Below are 23,787 nucleotides of genomic sequence, written 5' to 3' on the forward strand. Positions count from 1 at the left end.
ACATCTGGCAGAAAAATTATTGAGGAACAAGCGAGACAGATTATAGATGTATTTAACAGAAGCGAACTGCAATTTTTCAGATTAGTATGTATTCACCCAAAATCAGTGAGCCTTATTCCAATGGGATAAGATTTGACACATCTCTAAGCCACTTGTATTCCCGAGTGTTAAGCTGTAAATTATCTGCAAAATGCTGTAATTTCATACATCCCGCAGTCTTTTCGTCTTCCTTGCAATGTTCAGCCTTTTTAAACCCCAATCTTCCTCTTGACTTGAGTTCTGATCAGTTCACCCTTGGTGATGTCCTGCATCCTGAGCATTGGTTGAGGCGTTAAACCGAGGCCCCGTCTGCTCTCTCGGGTGGGCGTAAAAGATACCGTGGTCACTATTTCGAAGAAGAGCAGGGGACTTCTCCCCGGAGTCCTGGGGCCAATATTTATCCCTCAATCAACATTACCAAAAACAGATTATCTGGGTCATCATCACATTGCTGTGTGTGGGAGCTTGCTGTGCGCAAATTGGCTGCCGCATTTCCCACATTACAACAGTGACCACACTCCAAAAGTACTTGGTTAGCTGTAAAGCGCTTTGAGACGTCCGGAGGTCGTGAAAGGCGCTATATAAATGCAAGTCTTTCCTTCTTTTTGGCCCCTCGGGTAGATTTTTCAACTTAATTATTAAGCAAGCCGCATTACTCACTAACTTTATGTCAAGGGTCAAAGTGCGAAGGAATGGCTTGATGCTACAATATGCGTGAAGTAGTGCGGTGAAGGTGCTCCCACAGTGCTGTTAGGGAGGGAGTTCCAGGATTGTGACCCAGCGACGATGAAGGAACGGCCGATATATTTCCAAGTCTGAATGGTGTGTGACTGGGAGGGGAACGTGGAGGTGGTGGTGTTCCCATGCGCCTGCTGCCCTTGTCCTTCTAGGGGGTAGAGGTCGCGGGTTTGGGAGGTGCTGCTGAAGAAGCCTTGGCGAGTTGCTGCAGTGCATCTTGTAGATGGTGCACACTGCAGCCAGGGGGCGCCGGTGGTGGAGGGAGTGAATGTTGAAGGTGGTGGATGGGGTGCCGATCAAGCGGGCTGCTTTGTCCTGGATGGTGTCGAGCTTCTCGAGTGTTGTTGGAGCTGCAACTCATCCAGGCAAGTGGAGAGTGTTCCCTCACACTCCTGACTTGTGTCCTTGTAGATGGTGGAAAGGCTTTGGGGAGTCAATTGGCTCTTCACCGATACTTCTACATCCGTTTAAACGTTGAGTGCGTATCTGTTACTGTGGACAGTTCCCAAATCGCTCCGTCTGCTTAGGCTTGTTGAATCCCATGAATTTCCTGGATCGCACTGGTGCAGAAACTGGGCCAAAAATTACCGCAGCTCCTGCTCCGATCATGGCGACGGGAACTTACGCCAAACCTTCTCGCCGACCTCGTTTGTGTAGGTCAGAATTTTAAGCAAAAAAAACCTTACAAACAAGTGCGACTTGCAGCCCCGCCAATTGGTTGCGCTACATGTCACAAACATAAGAAATAGAATCTTTGGAATTGTCTACCCCAGAGGGCTATGGATGCTGACTCGTTGAGTATATTCAAGACCGAGAGCGATAGATTTTTGGTTATCAAGGGATATGGGGGCAGTGTGGAAAGGTGGAGTTAAGATAGAAGGAGCTGAATGGCCCTCAAAGAACATAAGAAATAGGAGCAGGAGTCGGTCATACGGCCCCTCGAGCCTGTTCCGCCATTCAATAAGATCATGGCTGATCTGATCATGGACTCAGCTCCACTTCCCTGCCCGCTCCCCGTAACCCTTGAATCCCTTATCCTTCAACAATCTCTCTATCTCCGCCTTGAATATATTCAATCACCCAGCCTCACAGCTCTCTGGGGCAGAGAATTCCGAAGATTCATGACTCTCAGAGAAGAAATTCCTCCTCATCTCCTCCTTAAATGGATGGCCCCTTATTCTGAAACTATGCCCCCTAGATCTAGATTCTTATGTTCTGATCGCTCTCTCCATCTACAAGATGCTCTTTAAAACCTACCTCCTCGACCAAGCTTTTGGTCATCTGTCCTGATATCTCCGTATGTGTTTCGCTGTCGAGTTTTGTTTGATAACGCTCCTGTAAGCTGCCTTGGGATGGTAAAATGCAAGTTCTTGTTGTAAACCAACTCAGGCTATTGTCAGCCAGTGGCTCAGTGGGCAGCACTCTCTCGCCTCTGAGTCAGAAGGTTGTGGGTTCGAGTCCCACTCCAGGGACTTGAGCACAAAAATATCCAGGCTAACACTCCCAGTGCAGTGCTGAGGGAGCACCACACTGTCGGAGGTGCCGTCTTTCGGATGAGACGTTAAACCGAGGCCCCGTCTGCTCGCTCAAGTGGATGTAAAAGATCCCATGGCCACGACTTTGAAGAAGAGCAGGGGGGTTCGCCCCAGTTTCCTGGGCCAATATTTATCCCTCAATCAACATAACAAAAAAAGCAGATTATCTGGGTCATTATCACATTGCTGTGTGTGGGAGCTTGCTGTGTGCCAAATTGGCTGTCGCGTTTCCCTACATTGCAACAGTGACCACGCTCCAAAAGTACTTCATTGGCTATAAAGCGCTTCAAGATGTCTGGTGGTTGTGAAAGGTGCTATATAAATGCAAGTCTTTCTTTCTACAGGTTGAACCTCTCTGGTCCGGAAACATCCATGGTTCGGCATTAGTTTGCAGAACTGCCGCTTTGCGTGGATGGCGTCTGAAAAGTTTGTTTACGTCCAGCCGGCAGTCCTGGCTCTCAGTGTTCTGTGCTATTGTTTCACTCTAATTTACCCCTAAATGAGAAGGAGAGTGGTGAGCAGTGCTCTACAGGTGCACGCTTAAGTAGGGTGTATCGGTACAGTCATATACTGACCTCCCGTGGTTCGGAAATATGCTTTTTCGGTACCGGTCAGCTCCTGAGGGTGCCAGACCACAGACGTCCAACCTGTATTTGTAAAATAGCGAGATTGGGGGCTGCGGGGGTGGGTGAAATAATTCTATTCTTGTCATCCAGAATCATGTGGCAGGCCACACTGTTTGCAGGCCAGACACAAAACTCCCAAAGCAAGCGCTCTACTTGGAACTCCCTCACGGCAAGCGAGCCCCAGGTGGGCAGAGGAAACGTTACAAGGACCACCCTCAAAGCCTCCCCGATAAAGTGCGACATCTCCACCGACATCTGGGAGTCCCTGGCCAAAGACCGCCCTAAGTGGAGGAAGTGCATCCGGGAGGGCGCTGAGCACCTCGAGTCTCGTCGCCGAGAGCGTTCAGAAATCAAGCGCAGGCAGCGGAAGGAGCGTGCGGCAAACCAGTCCCACCCTCCCCTTCCCTCAACCACTGTCTGTCCCACCTCTGACAGGGACTGTGGTTCCCGTATTGGACTGTTCAGCCACCTAAGGACTCACTTTGAGAGGGGACTGCCTATGATGATGATGATGCCCTCTCCTTTTGGAATCATAAATTATGGGTTCCCAACTGATTATCTGGATTCCATCAGTCAGCGCCAGCGAATCGAGACGGCCCTGAAGGCACTGTTTCTCTTCAGTTATGGTCCAGTGCCAATCTATAGATTAATGCCAGCATTGCTGACACTGACTCCAGACAAGGCCCATGGTGAATGACACCGCAAATTCAAGTTTGCCAATTATACATCCATTAAGCCGTCAATCACCGACACCAATAATGCAAGTAAAAGGGAAGGTGAAGTTGTTGATGCCAGTTCATTGGATATATTCAAGAGGGAGTTGGATATGGCCCTTACGGCTGAAGGGATCAAGGGGTATGGAGAGAAAGCAGGAAAGGGGTACTGAAGTTGCATGATCAGCCATGATCTTATTGAATGGTGGCGCAGGCTCGAAGGGCCGAATGGCCTACTCCTGCACCTATTTTCTATGTTTCTATGTTTGAGACATCTGGTGGTCATGAAAGGCGCTATATAAATGCAAGTCTTCTTGTTTCTTACTTTCAGCCCAGGTGTTACCTGGTGCCAGTTAGCGTCTCCTGTCTGGGAAGCTCCCTGCTCATCTATAAAATCCCAATCATACCTCGAAGTAACAGCACAGAAACAGGCCATTCGGCCCGATTGGTCTGTGCCAGTGCTTATGCTCCACATGAGCCAGCTTCCATTTTACTTCAAAGACTTACATTTATACAGTGCTATTCACGACCGTGCCTACAGCCAATGAAGTACTTTTGGAGTGTAGTCAGTGTTGTAATGTGGGAAACGCGGCAGCCAATTTGCGCACAGCAAGCTCCCACGCACAGCAGTGTAATAATGGCCCAGATAATCTGTTTTTTGTTATGTTGATTGAGGGATAAATATTGGCCCCAGGACACCAGGGAGAACACCCCTGTTCTTCGAAATAGTGGCCGTGGGATCTTTTACGTCACCTGAGAGGGCAGACGTGGCCTCAGTTTAACGTCTCATCTGAAAGATTTATGTGCTCAAGTATCTGGAGTGGGACTTGAACCCACAACCTTCTGACTTAGAGATGAGAGTGCTACCAATCTTGTATTCCTTTCTCCCTCATGTGTTTATCCAGCTTCCCCTTGAATGCATCTCTGCTGTTCACTTCATGTAGCGAGTTCCACATTCTAACCACTCTCTGTGTAAAGATGTTTCTTCTGAATTCCCAATTGGATTTTTTTAGTGAGCATCTTATTTTCAAGAGAGAGTTTTCTCTTTCTTAAAGAAAGTGTCAGCCGTGGCTCAGTGGGTAGCGCACTTGCCTCTACGTCAGAAGATTGTGGGTTCAAGTCCCACTCCAGGGACGTGATTACAAAATCTCAACTGACACTCGCAGTGCTGAGGGAGTGCCGCACTGTCAGAGGTGCTGTCTTACGGATGAGGTGTTAAACCGAGGCCCCGTCTGCTCTCTCAGGTGGATGTAAAAGATCCCACGGTGCTATTTTGAAGAAGAGCAGGGGAGTTGTGCCCTGGGGCCAATATTTATCCCTCAATCAAATACACTGTTTAACTGGCCATTATCACATTGCTGATCGTGGGAGCTTGCTGTGCGCAAATTGCTTCCTTCATTACAACACTGACTACACTTCAAAAGTACTTAATTGGCAGCAAAATGGTTTGGGATGATCTGAGGTTGTGAAAGGCGCTATATAAGTGCAGTTTTTTTTCTTAACAGATTTTATTTTTAAAATGCACAATCATTAAACAAAAGCATCCATCAACCAATGTGCCAAACCTACCCCAATGATCACGTCGGAAATCTCATCATAATCAGGCGTTCCGACAAAGTCCGCACTAAGAAATCACTATTTGTGCAAGTTAATCACAAGGAACATATCCGCACTAAAATACAGCACAGTCAGTGCTGCCTCCTTACTTTAGATACATTCATCAAAATCTAGCTCCGCTCGTCAGTCCCACACAGTGACAGACACTCACCGAGCAACTCCGCCTCCTCACAGAAAATAACGCTTATGCTGCATCATATTATATTTTTAATATTGACTTATTTATACTGGCTGGACTGAGCTGCCCGCCCAGCTCACAGACCCTGAGACAGAGGGAGCAGTGCGGTATGAGGTTTGCTACAGAGCACAGTCACGGTCTCTGAGCAGCTGTGGGACGCACAGCGTCGATGGGGCAGCTGAGACTGTGTGCTCCCAAAGGGCTTGTGGTATTTGGAGAATAAACAAATGCGTTTACAGGTGTCTTCAACCTCATGTCACACCACACATCACACAATCACACTCGTCGTCACATCACACGTCACATCACACTCACCATCACATCACACGTCACATCACACTCACACACCATCACCGTCACATCACACTCACACACAATCACACTCACCATCACATCACACACACAATCATCCCCTCACACACACACACACAAACAGCACACAATCACCCCACACACACACACACAATCACCCCACACACACAATCACACCACACACTCACACACTTTCTCTGTTGTTTCTTCTCTCAGGTACAATTACACAGAATCATAGAATCACAGACATTTACGGCACAGAAGGAGGTCATGCGCTCCATTGTGTCTGTGCCAGTCGTAAGAGAGCCATCCAGCCTAATCCCACTTTCCAGCTCTCGGTTCGTAGCCCTGCACTTCAAGTGCACGTCCAAGTACTTTTTAAATATGGTGAGAGTTTCAGCCTTGACCACCCTTTCAGGCAGTGAGATCCAGACCCCCAGGGTGAAGAAATTGCCCCCAAATCCCCTCTAAATCTCTAAATCTATGCCCCCTGGTTGTTGACCCCTCTGCTAAGGGAAATAGGTCCTTCCTATCCACTCTATCTAGGCCCCTCATAATTTTATACACCTCAATTAAATCTCTCCTCAGCGTCCTCTGTTCCAAAGAAAACAACCCCAGCCTATCCAATCTTTCCTCATGGCCAAAATTGCACTGACACTATCCCAGGTCTTTCGATGCAGTTGCTCAATGGTATGTATTTGGTTATATCTCAGTGACTTCATTTCTCTCTCCTCATGTCTCTTAGCCCTTTATTCACTCTAAAGGTCCTTCTTTATCTGCCGACTGTCTATTTATTTCTGTCTTTTGTGCATTGCTCTCACTTTGTGTGTCTTTATCTTCATCCTAGCCGATCTCTTTCTCTGCGGGGTTTTAACCTATAGTTCCATCTTTGTCCAAAAACTCTGCTGCCCATGTCCTAACTCGCACCAAGTCCCGTTCACCCATCACCCCCTGTGCTCGCTGCCCCGTGTCCTAACTCGCACCGAGTTCCGCTCACCCATCACCCCCGTGCTCACTGCCCCGTGTCCTAACTCGCACCAAGTCCCGCTCACCCATCACACCCTGTGCTCACTGCCCCGTGTCCTAACTCGCACGAGTCGGGCTCACCCATCACCCCCTGTGCTCGCTGCCCCGTGTCCGAACTCGCACGAGTCCCGCTCACCCATCACCCCCTGTGCTCGCTGCCCCGTGTCCTAACTCGCACGAGTCCCGCTCACCCATCAACCCCTGTGCTCGCTGCCCTGTGTCCTAACTCGCACCAAGTCCCGCTCACCCATCACCCCCTGTGCTCGCTGCCCCGTGTCCTAACTCGCACCGAGTTCCGCTCACCCATCACCCCCTGTGCTCACTGTCCCGTGTCCTAACTCGCACCAAATCCCGCTCACCCATCACCCCCTGTGCTCACTGCCCCGTGTCCTAACTCGCACCAAGTCCCGCTCACCCATCACCCCCTGTGCTCGCTGCCCCGTGTCCTAACTCGCACCAAGTCCCGCTCACCCATCACCCCCTGTGCTCGTTGCCCCGTGTCCTAACTCGCAGCAAGTCCCGCTCACCCATCACCCTCTGTGCTCACTGCCCCGTGTCCTAACTCGCACCAAGTCCCGCTCACCCGTCACCCCCTGTGCTCGCTGCCCCGTGTCCTAACTCGCACCAAGTCCCGCTCACCTATCACCCCCTGTGCTCGCCGACCGACATTGGCTTCCAGTTAAACAACGCCTCGATTTCAAAATTCTCATCCTTATTTTCAAATCCCTCCATGGCCCTCGCCCCCTCCCTATCTCTGTAATCTCCTCCAGCGCCACAACCACCCCCTCCCCCCCGCCATCCCGCCAAGATGTCTGCACTCCTCTAATTCTGCCCTCCTGAGCATCCCTGATTATAATCGCTCAACCATTGGCGTCCCTCATTATAATCGCTCAACCCAAGCTCTGGAACTCCCTCCCTAAACCTCTCCGCATCTCTACCTCTCTTATGCTCCTTTAAGACGCTCCTGTAACCAAGCTTTTGGTCACCTGCGCTAATTTCTACTTATGCAGCTCCGAGTCAAATTTTTATTGCGTAATACTCCTGTGAAGCACCTTGGGACATTTCACTACATTAAAGGCGCTATATAAATAGAAGTTATTATTGTTGTTGTCGTGCTTTCTCTACGTGCCCATTTCTCCCTCTTTGTGAATGCATCTGTTCTTTCTCCCTTTGTGGCTGTTTTTCTCTGCTTTTCCACCTGTTTCCTTTGCCTTTTTGTTTCTGTATTATTACACCGGATATACGGCGCAGAAACAGACCATTCGACCCAACCAGTCCATGCCGGCGTTTATGCTCCACTCGAGCCTCCTCCCGTCTTTCCTCATCTAACTCTATCAGCATAACCCTCTATTCCCTTCTCCCCCATATGCTTGTCTAGCCTCCCCTTAAATGCATCGATACTATTCGCCTCAACCCCTCCCTGTGGCAGCGAGTTCCACAATCTCACCACTTTCTGGGTAAAGCGGTTTCTCCTGAATTCTCTATTGGATTTCTTGGTGACTATCTTATATTGAGGGCCTCTAGTTATGCTCTTCCCCACAAGTGGAAACACTCTCTCTGTATCCACTCTATGAAAACCTTTCATCATTTTAAAGACCTCTATTAGGTCACCCCTCAGCCTTCCTTTTACAAGAGAAAAGAGACCCAGCCTGTTCATCTTTTCCTGATATGTATACCCTCGCATTTCTAGTATCATCTTTGTAAATCTTCTCTGCACCCTCTCCAGTGCCTCTATATCCTTTTTATAATATGGCGACCAGAACTGTACGCAGTGCTCCAAGTGTGGTCTAACCAAAGTTCGATACAGGTTTAGCATAGCTTCCCTACTTTTCAATTCCATATCTCTAGAAATAAACCTTAGAGCTTGTTTTTTTTTTTACGGACTTGCTAACCAGTGTCGCAACATTTAGCGATTTGTGTATGTGTACTCCGAGATCCCTTTGTTCCTCTACCCCACCTAGACTCACACCCTCCCAAGAAATAATGACCTCCCTATTCCTACCAAAATGTAATACATCACATTTATCTGTGTTGAACTTCTATATTTCTCTCCTGCTATTGTCTATAAGAACATGAGAACATAAGAAATAGGAGCAGGAGGAGACCCTTCGGCCCCTCGAGCCTGCTCCACCGTTTAATAAAATCATGGCTGATCTGGTCATGGACTCAGCTCCATTTCCCCGCCCGCTCCCCATAACCCTTTACTCCCTTATCGCTCAAAAATCTGTCTATCTCCGCCTTAAATATATTCAATGACCCAGCCTCCACAGCTCTCTAGGGCAGAGAATTCCACAGATTTACAACCCTCAGAGAAGAAATTCCTCCTCATCTCAGTTTTAAATGGGCGGCCCCTTATTCTGAGACTATGTCCCCTAGTTTTAGTTTCCCCTATGAGTGGAAATATCCTCTCTGCATCCACCTTGTCGAGCCCCCTCATTATCTTATATGTTTCAATAAGATCACCTCTCATTCTGTGCATAGGCCCAACCTGCTCAACCTTTCTTCATAAGTCTGCAAGTTGTGCAAATAATAACCATAGAGGGGTGGCTGTTTTAGTGAGTTCGTCCATAAAAGGCAACATTGCATTGGTGGATAAGGACACTGAGGGGAGATTTTTTACAGCTAAAGGTAAAGATAGAGGAATTTAATTGAGATCTCATCAATATCTATGCACCAAATGACCATTGTAAATATTGAGTTTTTTCGGTGGTTATTCACAGAAGTGGCAGAGGTGGAAAACCCTTGTATATTGGGGGATTTGAATGTATTTTTGTCTCGGATAAACATTTCAGCAGAAATGACCTTTAAGGATGATAACTCCAGAGAGATGATTGTAAAAAGGATGGCAAATGTAAATTTGAGAGTCTTATGGAGGGATCAGAACCCCATAAAAAGGGAGTTGTCCAGAAGAGGTTGGATGGGTGATGTTTTAAAACAGAGCCGAATAGATTTTGTGTTAATGCGGGACTGGTTAAGTTTGGAGATGAAGAGATGTACCTGTATTATAAAAAAGTATTTTTTAGTGACCACTTGGCTTTGGTTCTTAGAAGTAGGAACAGCAGAGTTAAGATCAGTCTAGGGTGTGGATTTTGAACAATCAATACCTGAAATAAATTGCTTATCAAGAATGGATTTAAAATATAAAGAATGCGCGGAAGGAGCTTTTATTCTTGAAAGAAAGAGTTTGGTGGGACAATTTCAAATATGAGGTAAAAGGTTTTTCGGTACGTTATGGGAAAGCTAACAGGCGACAAGAAGTGAATATAAACAGAAGGTTTACAGATATCTGTAAAGCAGTTGATGGAGGGGATAAAGGAGCAGAGACTAAGCGGGTGATTTTGAAGGAAAATTGCAAGTTGAAAAATGCAAGAGGGCCATTCTCCGCACAAAGGCTAAAGTTGCATTGGAGGGAGAAAGATGCGCTCGATATTTTCTAGAGCCAGAGCAGTTGTGACAAAGGTTATTATTAAATGGAGAGTTGAAGGTTGGGGAGAAGATAATTCATGAATGTGGGGAGGTTATAGAAGCGAATAGTAACTTTTATCAAGAGTTATATGCAAAAGACGACATTTCCAAATTGGCGATGGAAAAGGTTAGTGCTTTTATTGAAGAGGGTTTCAAGGAGGGTGAGAGAAGCATGTGTGACAAAGAAGTAGGATTAGCCGAAGTAACAATAGCAATAAGTGGAATGAAGGGGGGTGGGGGGGTGCAGGAAGTAGCCCAGGGTCCGATGGATTAAGTGCAGAATGTTATAAATAACTTTTAGAGGTTTTACATACATTGCTCTAAGAGGTTTTTAAGGAGATTAAAACTGAGGGAAGCCTGGCCCCATCTATGAAGAGAGATATCATTAGCTTAGCTTATAAAAATAAAGGGGATAGAAGGAATCTGAAAAATTGGAGGCCCATCACATTATTAAATATGGATTATAAGATCTTGCCGAGGGTTATGGCAAGTCGTATGAAGGAGGTGATGCCGCAGATAGTTTCGCTCTCTCAGTCCCGTGGAGTCATAGGCCGGGACATCGCTGACTCTGTGGTCTCAATCTGAGATGCAATAGAGCTCATGGAAGAGAGTGAGAGGGAGGCTTATGTGCTAAAGATAGATCAAGAGAAAACCTTTGATAGAGTCTCTCATGAGTTTTTGTTGATGGTTTTGGAAGCATTTGTTTTCGGAAAAAATTCATTGAGTGGATGAGGATTTTTTTATTCAAACACATTTAGCTGTGTTAAATGCAATGTTTTTTTTATCCAAGTATTTTCTGATAGAGCTCAGTGAGACAGGGTTGTCCCCTGTCCCCATTGTTTTACATATTAGGTTACATGATGCGAAAGGAAAAAGGTGTAGTCGGGATTGTGGTTCCCAGTTCCGGGCAGGTGTCGGTGATACACCAATATGCAGATGACATGACCTTAACGTTGAGAGATGGGGAGTCAGTAGGAAAGCTATGGGAGTAGTGGAGGAGTATTGTAGAGCTTCAGGAGCCAGAGTAAGTCCCAAAGCCTGATTGCAGGAAGGTGTAGGTAGGGATGGTTGGAGGAAAGCCCTTTTAAGGCGGTGGAGGTTTAGAAGTTCTGGGGGTGCATATGGGGTGCAAGAAGGATAGGGATGAAGTGGATCGAACTAAATTGGGAACCGAAGGCTATGAAAATTAAAAAGATTTTATTGAAGGTGGGAAGAAGGTGGTTGAAAGTACAAGGAAGAGTGACAGTGGTGGCAGCTCTCCTGCTATCTAAACTATGGAACTTATTGACGGTGAAGCATATTCCTGAGCGGGCAGAAAAGTCCATCCAAGAGGCTTGTGTGAGCTGTTTATGGGAAGGGAAACCAGCCTTGGGTTGCTTACAATACCATCATTGGACAGCGAAATCAGGGAGGACTTAATTTCCCAGATACTGATTTGAAGAAAAAAATCCTTTTGAATCAAATGGGTGAAGAGATTTTTGGAAGAGTTGGTTCCAACATGTTTTTTTAAACTTAAGTGGGATGGGAGGACAGGGGATATTTTATATGGAATATAATAATATGTTTTTGAAATCGATTAAACCTCTCCCTAAGTTCTATAAGGGGTTATAGAGAGTTGGGCCCAATTAATAAAAAGTGCGCAGTTTATGCCCAAAGGTGCTGAGGAATTTTAGAACAGCCCTTACTTTTGTACAGGTTGGTCAACATTGAAGGAGAGGTATTAGTTAATCAAGCTTTTATAAAAGCTGGTCTTATATATGTGAAAGATGTATTATATATGAGGTAATTCCAGAGTGGTTGCCGGAAGCGGTAGTGAGGGACATGGTTTTGGAGGAGGATCAGGGACTTGGGCACATAAATCTACGCTGACCCTCCCAGTGCAGTGCTGAGGGAGTGCTGCACTGTCGGAGGTGCCGTCATTCGGATGAGGCGTTAAACCGAGGCCCCGTCTGCTCTCGCAGGTGGACATAAAAGATCCCACGGCACTATTTCAAAGACAAGCAGGGGAGTTATCCCCAGTGGCCCGCCCAATATCCCTCAACCAACATCATTTAAAAACAGATTTTCCGGTCATTATCACATTGCTGTTTGTGGGAGCTTGCTGTGCGCTAATTGGCTGTCGCGTTTCCCACATTGCAACAGTGACTACACTCCAAAACAAAGTACTTCATTGGCTGTAAAGCGCTTTGGTACGTCCAGTGGGCAAGAAAGGCGCTATATAAATCCAAGTCTTTTTTTGTACATATGCTTCTGGTGTGAGTCTCACTGTGCGCCTTCTCGTTTTCTGTAAGTTGTGGATAGAATCGAATTGCTAAACCGAATGTTGCATCTGATTGCATAAACCACCCTCGGTTCACTTTCTCGATACCAGCCGTCCTGCACCCGCCCAGCACCCCCAAATCTCCTGTATATTCAAGCCAGCTTCTTTGGCTGCACTGCCTTGATGGAGTGCAGTGTTACACCGCCTCGAAGGAGGGCCGTATGGCTGAACGCTCCTTAACACAGGCAGCTAGAAAATGAAAAAAATGCTTCACTTACATTTCCGAGGCAGAGCTGAGGGATGTCTCTCTCTCTCTCTCTCTCTTTCCCTCTCACTGCAGGATTTCTATCCCTTTTTTGTGGCTGATTTGGTGTGAATTTCACCCCCCTCGTCTGGGCTTCCAGCAGACCCTAAGCAGCATCTCCATCGCCCACCAGCCCTGCGGAAAGGGTCGTCCCTGAGAACGGGTGGACCAGTTGGAGGGGCTGGGGTGTGGATAGAGAGGTGTCTCCCCCCCTCCAAGGGGAGATGGTCCTTTCTCTCTTTGCTCCTCTCCTCTCCTCTCCTCTTCTCTTCTCTCTCTCTCTCTCTCTTCTGGATGGCTGCTCTCCAATCAGCCTCTGCAGCAGGTCCAGCACAGCAGTGAAATACTGAGCAGAACCGCAGCCATGGAGCCAGTTTAGTCGCTACCGTAATGTGGGGTCTAGCAGTCGCGCCACCCAGGAGGCTGAATTTTCCAGAGTCTCGCTTCTTCATCTTTCTCCAGCATTGCTGCCAGCGTACCCCGGTTAAATCCTGCTTTGAAATAGTGGGTCTCCCCCCCCCCCCCCCCCCATCCAACCCATGTTGCATGTTCTGGGTTCTGGACCTTCAACAGAGAGAGGTTAACCAAAACAAAGAAAAAGATTAACAGAGTGCAGAGGATTCACCAATTCCTCACTCTTCTCATGGATGTCCTGAGCCCCCCCCACCCTGCCACCCCGTCGTATTATTGGGGTTTAAATCTGCGCTCTGTCCGGTCTCCTGCGAACAGGAAGAATGTTCCCGATGTTGGGGAAGTCCAGAACCAGGGGTCACAGTTTAAGGATAAGGGGTAAGCCATTTAGGACCGAGATGAGGAGAAACTTCTTCACTCAGAGAATTGTGGAATTCCTTGCCGCAGAGAGTTGTTGAGGCCAGTTCATTGGATATATTCAAGAGGGAGTTAGATATGGCCCTTACGGCTAAAGGGATCAAGGGGTATGGAGAGAAAGCAGGAAAGGGGTACTGAGGTGAATGATCAGCGATGATCTTATTGAATGGTGGTGCAGGCTCGAAGGGCTGAATGGCTTACTCCTGCGCCTATTTTCTATGTTTCTATCTCCTGCTTCGAAGTGCAGTCACTGCTGTTCTGCAGCCAGGAGTGGCAGCTGTGCAGCGCACAGCAAGATCCAACAAACAGCAAAATGAAATGGATAGCCTTTATTACAAAAGGAGAATTGGAGTATAAGATTGAGAGAGTCTTTCTGCAATTATATAGGGCCCTGGAGTACGAGGTGCAGTTTTACTCCCATTACCTGATAACAACAACTTGTATTTATATAGCGCCTTTAACATAGTGAAACGTCCCAAGACGCTTTGCAGGAGTGTTATAAGAAAAATAAATTTGACACCGAGCTGCATAAGTAGAAATTAGCGCAGGTGACCAAAAGCTTGGTTAGAGAGGTAGGTTTTCAGGAGCTTCTTGAAGAAGGAAAGAGAGGTAGAGATGTGGACAGGTTTAGGGAGGGAGTTCCAGAGCTTGGGGCCCAGGCAACAGAAGGCACGGCCACCGATGGTGGAGCGATTATAATCAGGGATGCTCAAGAGGGCAGAATTAGAGGAGCGCAGACATCTCGGGGGGTTGTGGGGCTGGAGGAGATTACAGAGATAGGGAGGGTGAGGTCATGGAGGGATTTGAAAATAAGGATGGGAAATTTGGAATCAAGGCCAATGTAGGTCAGCGAGCACAGGGGTGATGGATGAATGGGACTTGGTGCACAGGCAGCCGACTTTTGGATCACCTCTCGTTTATGTAGGGTAGAATGTAGAAGGCCAGCCAGGAGTGTGTTGGAATAGTCAAGTTTAGAGGTTACAAAGGCAGGGATGAGGGCTTCAGCAGCGGAAGAGCTGAGGCAGGGGCGGAGACGGGCGACGTTACAGAGGTGGAAGTAGACGGTCTTAGTTATGCTGCGGATATGTAGTCATTTCAGGGTCAAATATGACACCAAGGTTGCGAACAGTCTGGTTCAGCCTCAGACAGAAGTTGGGGAGAGGGATGGAGTCGGTGGCTAGGGAATGAAATTTGTGGCGGGGACCGAAAACAGTGGCTCCGGTCTTCCCAATATCAATTGGAGAAGATTTCTGCTCATCCAGAACTGGATGTCGGACAAGCAGTCTGACAATTTAGAAACCGTGGAGGGGTCAAGAGAAGTGTTGGTGAGGTAGAGCTGGGTATCGTCAGCGTACATGTGGAAACTGACGCTGTGTTTCCAAGGGACAACATGTAGATGAGAAATAGGAGGGGGCCTTGAGGGACACCAGAGGTAACGATGCGGGCGGGAAGAGAAGCCATTGAGGGTGATACTCTGGCTATGATTAGATAGATAAGAATGGAACCAGGCGAGTACAGTCCCACCCAGCTGGACGACGGTGGAGAAGACTGCAGGCAAGTCAAGAAGGACGAGGAGGGATAGTTTGCCTTTGTCACAGTCACAAAGGATGTCATTTCAGTACAGTGGCAGGCTCAAAATTGGACAGATTCAAACGTGGAATTGCAGGAAGGATATACTTGCCTTAGAGGGAGTAAAAGGTTCAGTTGTACAACATCTCAAAGTGTCTTACAACCAATGAAGTACTTATGTAATGTAGTCACTGTTGTAATGTGGGAAACGCAGCAGCCAATTTGCGCACAGCAAGCTCCCACAAATAGCGGTGTGATAATGACCAGATCATCATCATAAACAGTCCCTCGAAGTGAGGATGGCTTGCTTCCACGCCAAAAAAGGACGAGTTCACAGGTGTTTCAATGAAGGATCTAATATTCCGGATCCCGAACTACATGTTGAAGGGTGGAAGATGCCTGTGGGTGGATTTTTTTAACGTGGGGTGGCCGTTGCACACCAGCCACCGCACGGGCTTGACAGAGCGAGATCTTGGTCCAGTGGCAAGGGTTAACCAGGGCAACTGGAGACCAGCTCTACTGCACAGACTGAGCGTGCACATATCGCACAGTGTGGGCTGGGCCCGTGCTGCCCCTGGTCCCTCGCCTCTTCTGGACCCCAGATTCACGCCTCTCCTGGGCCCCGGTCACTTCCCTCTACAGACTCTCGCCGCTCCTTCGCCCCTCCTGCTGTACCTGCCCGCACTGCAATCAGTGACCTGGCTTCGCAGCCGTCGCCCTCCTGCAGCAGCACGCGCTGCTCCCTGCAGCGGTATACCACCGCACGCTGCTCCCTCCAATGGCCCCGGCCTGCTGATGGTCTTGCTATTTTTTTTGTTATCTAATCTATTTTTGTTATGTTGATTGAGGGATAAAATATTGACCCCAGGACACCGGGGAGAACTCCCCCTGCTCTTCTTCCAAATCGTGCCTTGGGATCTTTTACGTCCACCTGAGAGAGCAGACGGGGCCTCGGTTTAACGTCACATCCGAAAGACGGCACCTCCGACAGTGCGGCGCTCCCTCAGCACTGCACTGGGAGTGTCAGCCTCGATTTATGTGCTCAGGTCCCTGAACCCACAGCCTTCTGACTCAGAGGCAGGAGTGCTGCCCACTGAGAATGACACTGTGGTCCAGGTTTCGAGAGTGCCTTGTTGTATAAATACTAGCCCAAAAATAGCAGAGCAAAGCTAGTTCGGGACACCTCTTGACTCTGCCAGAAATGAAATGAACAAAGCAGCTTTCTTTGCCTGCCAGTGTGACGATCGCAAACAACAGACACGGTGGTGGTGGTGGGGGGGGTTATAAAGGGCTCCCCCTGCAGGCCCTACAGGACTCTGCAACCAGATTCACCTTCCATGTGAGAGCGTGTACCCCAGGCCTCACCACATTGATGGCGCCACGCGCTTCTTTTCAGTGAATCCTTCAAGCTGTCAGCCGTTTGCGATGATGGGCTGTCCCTATCTCCTGAAATGAGGAACGTTCAAGCTCCCAGCATCCTTGAATGCAGCAGGGCATCCCTGCCCACCAACAGCCAATAAAACACCTTAACGCGTTTCATTTTTTTAATAAGCCGCCATAAAAAGCACTTTACAACGATATAAAAGAGGATCTAAAACCTAATTGATTATAAAATGAGAATATAAAATCGAGGTGTCCGTCAAAATTCCAGCAGTGTGGCTGCTTCAGGGGGTTGACTATGTTGGATGCATATAAAGGTGACAAGATTAATGCTTTATAGCGTGTCAGTTTGATCCCTGTATGACTGATGAACAGGTATTGAATGGCCTGCACACAGAAGTGTGGCTCAGTGGGCAGCACTCTCACCTCTGAGTCAGAAAGTCGTGGGTTCAAGTCACCACTGCAGAGACCTGAGCACAAAAATCCAGACTGTCGCTCCAGTGCTGAAGTGTCGGAGGTGTTGTCTTTCAAAGGAGATGTTAAACAAAGACCCCAGTCTGTCCTCTCAGGGGTGGGCCTAAAAGACGTCATGGCACTATTTGGAAAAAGAATAGGGGAGTTCTCTGCTGGTGTCCTGGGCCAATATATCATCATAGGCAGTACCTTGGGGTCAAGGGTGACTTGCTTCCACACTAAAAACGAGTACTCAGGCGACTGATGGAACTCATTTTAAACGGTGGAAGATGCCTGTGCGTGAATTCTTTGAACGTGGGGTGCCCCTTGCACACCAGCCACCACACGGGCTTGACGGAGCGAGGTCTTGGGTCCAGTGGCAAGGGAGATCCAAGATGACTGGAAACCAGGCTTTGCCGCATGTGCCAATACATACACACAAACCTCAAATATACTCCTTCCCACAGGACCTCTCTCTACGTGGAATTCATTGTACGCAATGTGAGCCTCACGACCTCACAGCCTCGCTATTGGCCCGTGCTGTGCCTTCCCTTGGTCTTGTCCACGCTGCTCTGCCTCTGGGCTCCGACCTCTCCGCTCCTCCGTGCCTCATCCATCCTCTCCTCTCCGCTTCCAATCTCCGGACCTCGCCAGACCTTGTCCATCTCGAAACATACCTCTATAAGATTATGAGGGGGCTTGACGAGGTGGATGCAGAGAGGATGTTTCCACTGGTGGGGGAGACTAGAACTAGGGGGCATGATCTTAGAATAAGGGGCCGCCCATTTAAAACAGAGATGAGGAGGAATTTCTTCACTCAGAGGGTTGTAAATCTGTGGAATTTGCTGCCTCACAGAGCTGTGGAAGCTGGGACATTGAATAAATTTAAGACAGAGATAGACAGTTTCTTAACTGATAAGGGATTAAGTGGTTATGGGGAGCAGGAAGGGAAGTGGACCTGAGTCCATGTTCAGCCATGATCTTATTGAATGGCGGAGCAGGCTCGAGGGGCCGTATGGCCTACTCCTGCTCCTATTTCTTATGTTCTTATGTTTTTATGACCTCTGGACCTCGCTGGTCCCAGTCAATATTTATCCCTCAACTAACAGCAATCTGGAACAAAAAGCTGGTGTCACCATTACCGGATTGTTGTAAAAACCCATCTGGTTCACTAATGTTCCTTTTGGGAAGGAAATCTGCCGCCCTTACCCGGTCTGGCTGACAGGTGACTCCAGACCCACAGCAAAGTGGTTGACCCTTAACTGTCCTCTATGATTCAAGAAGGCACCTTCTCAAAGAATGAAAGACTTGCATTTATATAGCATCTTTCATGACCACCGGACGTCCCAAAGCGCTTTACAGCCAATGAAGTACTTTTGGAGTGTAATCACTGTTGTAATGTGGGAAGCAACATTACAACATCAAGTGCAATTAGGGATGGTAAATAAATGTCGGCCTTGCCAGCGAAGCCCCATATCCCAAGATTGAATTTAAAAAAATAGATTATCTGGCCATTTATTTCATTGCTGTTTGTGGGAGCTTGCTGTGCACAAATTGGCTGCCACGTTTCCTACATTGCAACAGTGACTACACTCCCAAAGTACTTCATTGGCTGTAAAGTGCTTTGGCATGTCCTGCATTGCTCTGCATAAAAGCAAATCTTTCTTACGATTGTACCCACTAATTTGCTCGATTGCTAGCACAGCTTGTCTTGGTCTCAAAATATCACTGTATTTGCGTACAACTGTTTCAGCTTATAACATCTATGCACAGGAGCTGACATGGATGCACTCACGAGCTTTCTAGCAGGGGTGAATCATTCCCTTTTATCCCAGCTGTAGTGTATGCTACCAAGCTCATGGTCTCCAGGGCTGTGGTAATACCTGCCCTCCTGTAAGGCTCAGAGACATGGACCATGTACAGTAGACACTTCAAATCGCTGGAGAAATACCACCAACAATGCCTCCGCAAGATCCTACAAATCCCCTGGGAGGACAGACGCACCAACATCAGCGTCCTCGACCAGGCCGACATCCCCAGCATCGAAGCACTGACCACACTCGATCAGCTCCGCTGGGCAGGCCAGACACGAGACTCCCAAAGCAAGCGCTCTACTCGGAACTCCTTCACGGCAAACGAGCCAAAGGTGGCCAGAGAAAGCATTACAGGGACAGCCTCAAAGCCTCCCTGAAAAAGTGCAACATCCCCACCAACACCTGGGAGTCCCTGGCCAAAGACCAGTCCACCCTAAGTGGAGGAAGTGCATCCGGGAGGGCGCTGAGCACCTCGAGTCTCGTCGCCGAGAGCGTGCAGAAACCAAGCGCAGGCAGCGGAAGGAGCGTGCGGCAAACCAGTCCCACCCACCCTTTCCTTAAACGACTATCTGTCCCACCTGTGACAGGGACTGTGGTTCTCGTATTGGACTGTTCAACCACTGAAGAGTGGAAGCAAGTCTTCCTCGATTCCGAGGGCCTGCCGAAGATGATGAGTGTGTATCTCCAAGAGCTGATAATGAGACACATGCAAGTCATACAGCAGCAGAGCGGAGTGACTGAAACATTCATTGCTTTTTAAACCTTGTATCGTACATGCACGAGAGCTGACTGAGGCACACACAAGCTGAATGGCTTCAGATGGTGGGGCGGAGGGAAGGGTCCTATTTACCTGACGAGCGCTGTACATGTACAGAATGTGACAGTCAGACACGCATGAACTACAGCAAACCAGATGTGCGAGCAATAATATTGCACTTGAAACAATTTGAAGTGATTGGCAGAACAACTGAAGACGACACGGGGGACAAAAAAATGACGTGAAGACTTCGCCTTAGAGAGAGCGCAGAAAAGATTTACGAGGATGGTCCCCGGGATGAGGGATTTCAGTGACGTGGATAGACTGGAGAAGCTGGGGTGGTTCTCCTTGGAGCAGGGAAGGTTGAGAGGAGATTTGATCGAGGTGTTCAAAATCATGAGGGGTCTGGACAGAGTAGAGAGAGAGAGAGAAACTGTTCCCATTGGTGGAAGGGTCGAGAACCAGAGGGACACAGATTTAAGGCGATTGGCAGGAGAACCAAAGGCGACATGAGAAAAAACCTTTTTTGCGCAGCGAGTGGTTAGGATCTGGAATGCGCTGCCTGAGAGGGTGGTGGAGGCAGACTCAATCGCGGCTTTGAAAAGGGAGTTGGATAAGTAAAAGAAAGACTTGGATTTATATAGCGCCTTTCACGTCCACCGGACGTATCAAAGCGCTTTACAGCCAATTAAGTACTTTTGGAGTGCAGTCACTGTTGTACTGTGGGAAACGCGGCAGCCAATTTGCGCACAGCAAGCTCCCACACACAGCAATGTGATAATGACCCAGATAATCTGTTTTTTAGTGATGTTGATTGAGGGATAAGTACCTGAAGGGAAAAAAAATTGCAGGGCTACGGGGAAAGGGCGGGGGAATGGGACTGGCTGAGGTGCTCTTGCAGAGAGCCGGCACGGGCTCGACGGGCCGAATGGCGTCCTTCTGTGCTGTAACCCTTCCATGATTCCATTCTATGATTCTAATTCTCTTTGGGTTCCTAAGTCCTTCAATTGATCACAGAATGAGACAGTCCGTCTGCTCCCAGCCCATTGCTGCGTTAAACTTGAAGTGGCTGTTGCCAGGCACCCAAACGCACGACCTGCGTTGGCTCACTCTCCGACATCACCCAGCAGTTTCCCATGCCCCACGCCCAAAGGAATAGGCCCACGGGCCAGCTACCCGGGATTTGGCGAGAGAACTCGTGCCAGGATTTTTCTGAAATCTCTCCCGCCCTTTGGATTACGATCCCGTGTGCGCATATATTGTTTTGGCAATTGCCATCACTGAGGAACATAGAAGCATAGAATGGTTAGGGCACGGAAGAAGTCCATTCGGCCCATCGAGCCCGAGTCGGCTCTCTACCAGTCCCACTCCCCCCACCGCTCTTTCCCCGTAGTCCTGCTAATTGTTTTTCCTTCAGCTACTTAACCAACTCCCTTTCGAAAGATAAGATTGAGTCTGCCTCCACCACCCTTTCGGGCAGTGAGGCGGTTGTCCCAACATCACTAAAAAAAAACCCAGATTATCTGGTCATTGCGGCTTGTGGGATCTTGCTGTACGCACATCTCTGTGAGTCTACCAGCTGGTCTGCCAAGCCTGAAGCACACCCATGAGTATCGGGACTAGACGCTTCCCTGTCTTCCCCCACCCCCACACACAGCCATGTCATCTCCTGGTAGGGACAAAAAAAAAACCCAGAAAAACCCAAGGGCAAAAAAGTGGTGAAAAATTCTGGGAGATTCCTCTCCGACCCCCTCAGGCGAACGAAACCAGTCCAGGAGGTCACACTGACCGTCAACTGTTAATCCACTTGCCTTCTACACGGCGTGATCTCGGCCCCAGGCAGCATTAGGCCCAGCTTCTTCGGCAGCACCTCCCAAACCCGCGACCTCTACCCCCTAGAAGGACCAGGCGCACGGGAACACCACCACCTCCACGTTCCCCTCCCAGTCACACTCACACCCATATATCGGCCGTTCCTTCGCCGTCGCTGGGTCAGAATCCTGGAACTCCCTCCCTAACAGCACTGTGTGGGAGCACCTTCACCACACGGGACTGCAGCGGTTCAAGAAGGCGGCTCACCACCACCACCTTCTCAAGGGGCGATTAGGGATGGGCAATAAATGCCGGCCTTGCCAGCGAACGCCCACATCCCAAGAATGAATAAAATAAAACGCCAGGTGGGTCTCAGGTTGGCTCCCCTGGTCTGGGTTAACTGGTTAAAGGTTGTTAGTGGGAATAGGGGTGCCTATTTGGCCTCAGCACCCCTGGCCGAAGGAGAGGAGAGATCAGTTGGGATTCCTGCTCCTGATCAGTGTCTTCTGCTGGAAAGCGGCATTGTGTTAGGATGGGCACGGAGGCATCCTCGACTGCTGTAATGTATTTGCTTCATGGGTTCTTTGCTTAAGAATTCATAGCAACATATTGCTATTCAGAATTAGTTGGTTTATTAGCAAAGGTTTAACAATCACACTACACATTACCAGTTCATCCACCAGGCTCACAACCACCTGCCTCATCGTGGATCCCCCGAACCCAACTGGCTGGGGTTTTATTGAGTCTTGTGAACATCATGTGACTGGTTAAGCCACTCCCAACTCAACAGCTCTACAACTATTTTCAAAATAAACAGATAAAGCCGAGCTCCCCTGATTGAAGGGACACGAGAATCCACAAATTTACAAATAAAACTTTAAAGGATACTTAGATCAAATTAAAATTTGGTTGCCGGGGGTGATGATGCACTCCAGTTCCTCCGGCGCCCACGTCTCGCGGAAGGCCACGAGCGTACCGGTGGACACCGCGTGCTCCATCTCCAGGGACACCCTGGCGCGAACATAGCCGCGGAAGAGAGGCAGGCAGTCGGGCTGAACGACCCCCTCGACCGCCCGCTGCCTGGACTGGTTAATGGCCCCCTTGGCCAGGCCCAGGAGCAGTCCTACGAGGAGGCCTTCCGACCTGCCCGCTCCTCTCCGTACAGGGTGCCCAAAGAGCAGGAGCGTGGGACTGAGGTGCAGCCAGAATTTGAGGAGCAGCCCCTTCTCCAGACCGCAGAAATTGCAGGCAGCCTGGGAGTCTGTGAAGCGACTTAAAAACCGATTGCACGGGACTGCACCATGCAACACCCTCCAGGCCAAGTCCCCAATAAATAGAGGGACAACTCCCACGTAGACAGTATTAGGGACCCCCGCCTCCTCCGGATGGCAAAATGGTGCACCATGGCGTGACCGGACAGCAGACGCGAATGGCAAAGCGAAGACTGTGCAGGAGCAGCCCCTGACAGGAAAATCCCCTCCGTGCAGAACTGAAAGGCACGGAGGGGATGTCCCCGAGGAGGCTCAAGTTGTGAGGCGCCAGCTCCCGAGGGAAGTCTCGGGGCTTGGCGCCGATGAGGAATTCTATCCGGATGGGGGTCAGTTCGGACGGGATCACCCCACGTGCTTTAGCCTCCTCGACACACCTAACGGAGTCAGGGGCCCAGAACCGTTTCTAGCGACTTTTTTTTTTTGGAAATTCGTAGCCAATCGTTCCAATTCTTTGTCAAATCACAAACGCCAGAGGTCACCTTGCACACGCCAAGGATCACTCTGCACCAATGCTCTTAGCCAAAAGGCCTAGAGCCACTGCACCGTTCCTGGAAGTACTGCAATACCAGGTTCGTGCCATGGAGGTGGATGGGTCAGGTCCCCCACACACCTCCGTGGAGGTGGATGGGTCAAGCCACCCCACCCACCTCCTGTTTCCAAAAAAGCAAGCATATACCTTCCTGATCCAGGGAGAACCACCCGGAGGTCATGGTGGCTACTCCCCTGTCAGGTCAGTTACGCATGATCTTAGCCAAAAGGCCGAGAAGCCCAGAACCGTTTCTAGCGACTTGCAACAGCTCTACAAACCCGTGAGCATGCTCAACGGTGGCTACATTACAACTGCGACACCCTCTACTGCCAAATAGCCCGCTACACTTCCTGGTGCCCGTGAGCGCACATCGGCCACCAATCAGTACCTTCAGGAGAGGAGGAATGAAAATCGTTGGGGAAAAAGAAGAGATGGAAGTTGAATCGGCAGCACATCCTCCTCTGTCACTGGGGTTTGCGAAATAACTTGTCAGAGGATGGGAGTGTTTAGTACACTCAGCACTGAATCCAGGGTCACTGGGTGTCAGCAGGACACAATGAG

At 49.0% G+C, this 23,787-nt stretch overlaps 1 protein-coding gene and 1 pseudogene across 1 annotated transcript in view; both read right to left on the reverse strand.

Annotated features, from left to right (window-relative positions):
• Positions 1–13,187, reverse strand: part of lrrc4ba (leucine rich repeat containing 4Ba) — a 172,011-nt gene extending 158,824 nt beyond the window's left edge. Inside the window, exon 1 of the mRNA XM_070861777.1 lies at positions 12,788–13,187. The gene's annotated coding sequence lies outside the window, so the exon portion shown is untranslated. The remainder of the gene's footprint in view (positions 1–12,787) is intronic.
• A 10,042-nt stretch (positions 13,188–23,229) lies between these two features.
• On the reverse strand, positions 23,230–23,468 carry LOC139230700 (U2 spliceosomal RNA; annotated as a pseudogene).
• Positions 23,469–23,787: the final 319 nt, after the last annotated feature.

Source organism: Pristiophorus japonicus, chromosome 19 (genome assembly GCF_044704955.1).
Source record: "Pristiophorus japonicus isolate sPriJap1 chromosome 19, sPriJap1.hap1, whole genome shotgun sequence".
NCBI classification, from domain to species: Eukaryota; Metazoa; Chordata; class Chondrichthyes; family Pristiophoridae; genus Pristiophorus; species Pristiophorus japonicus.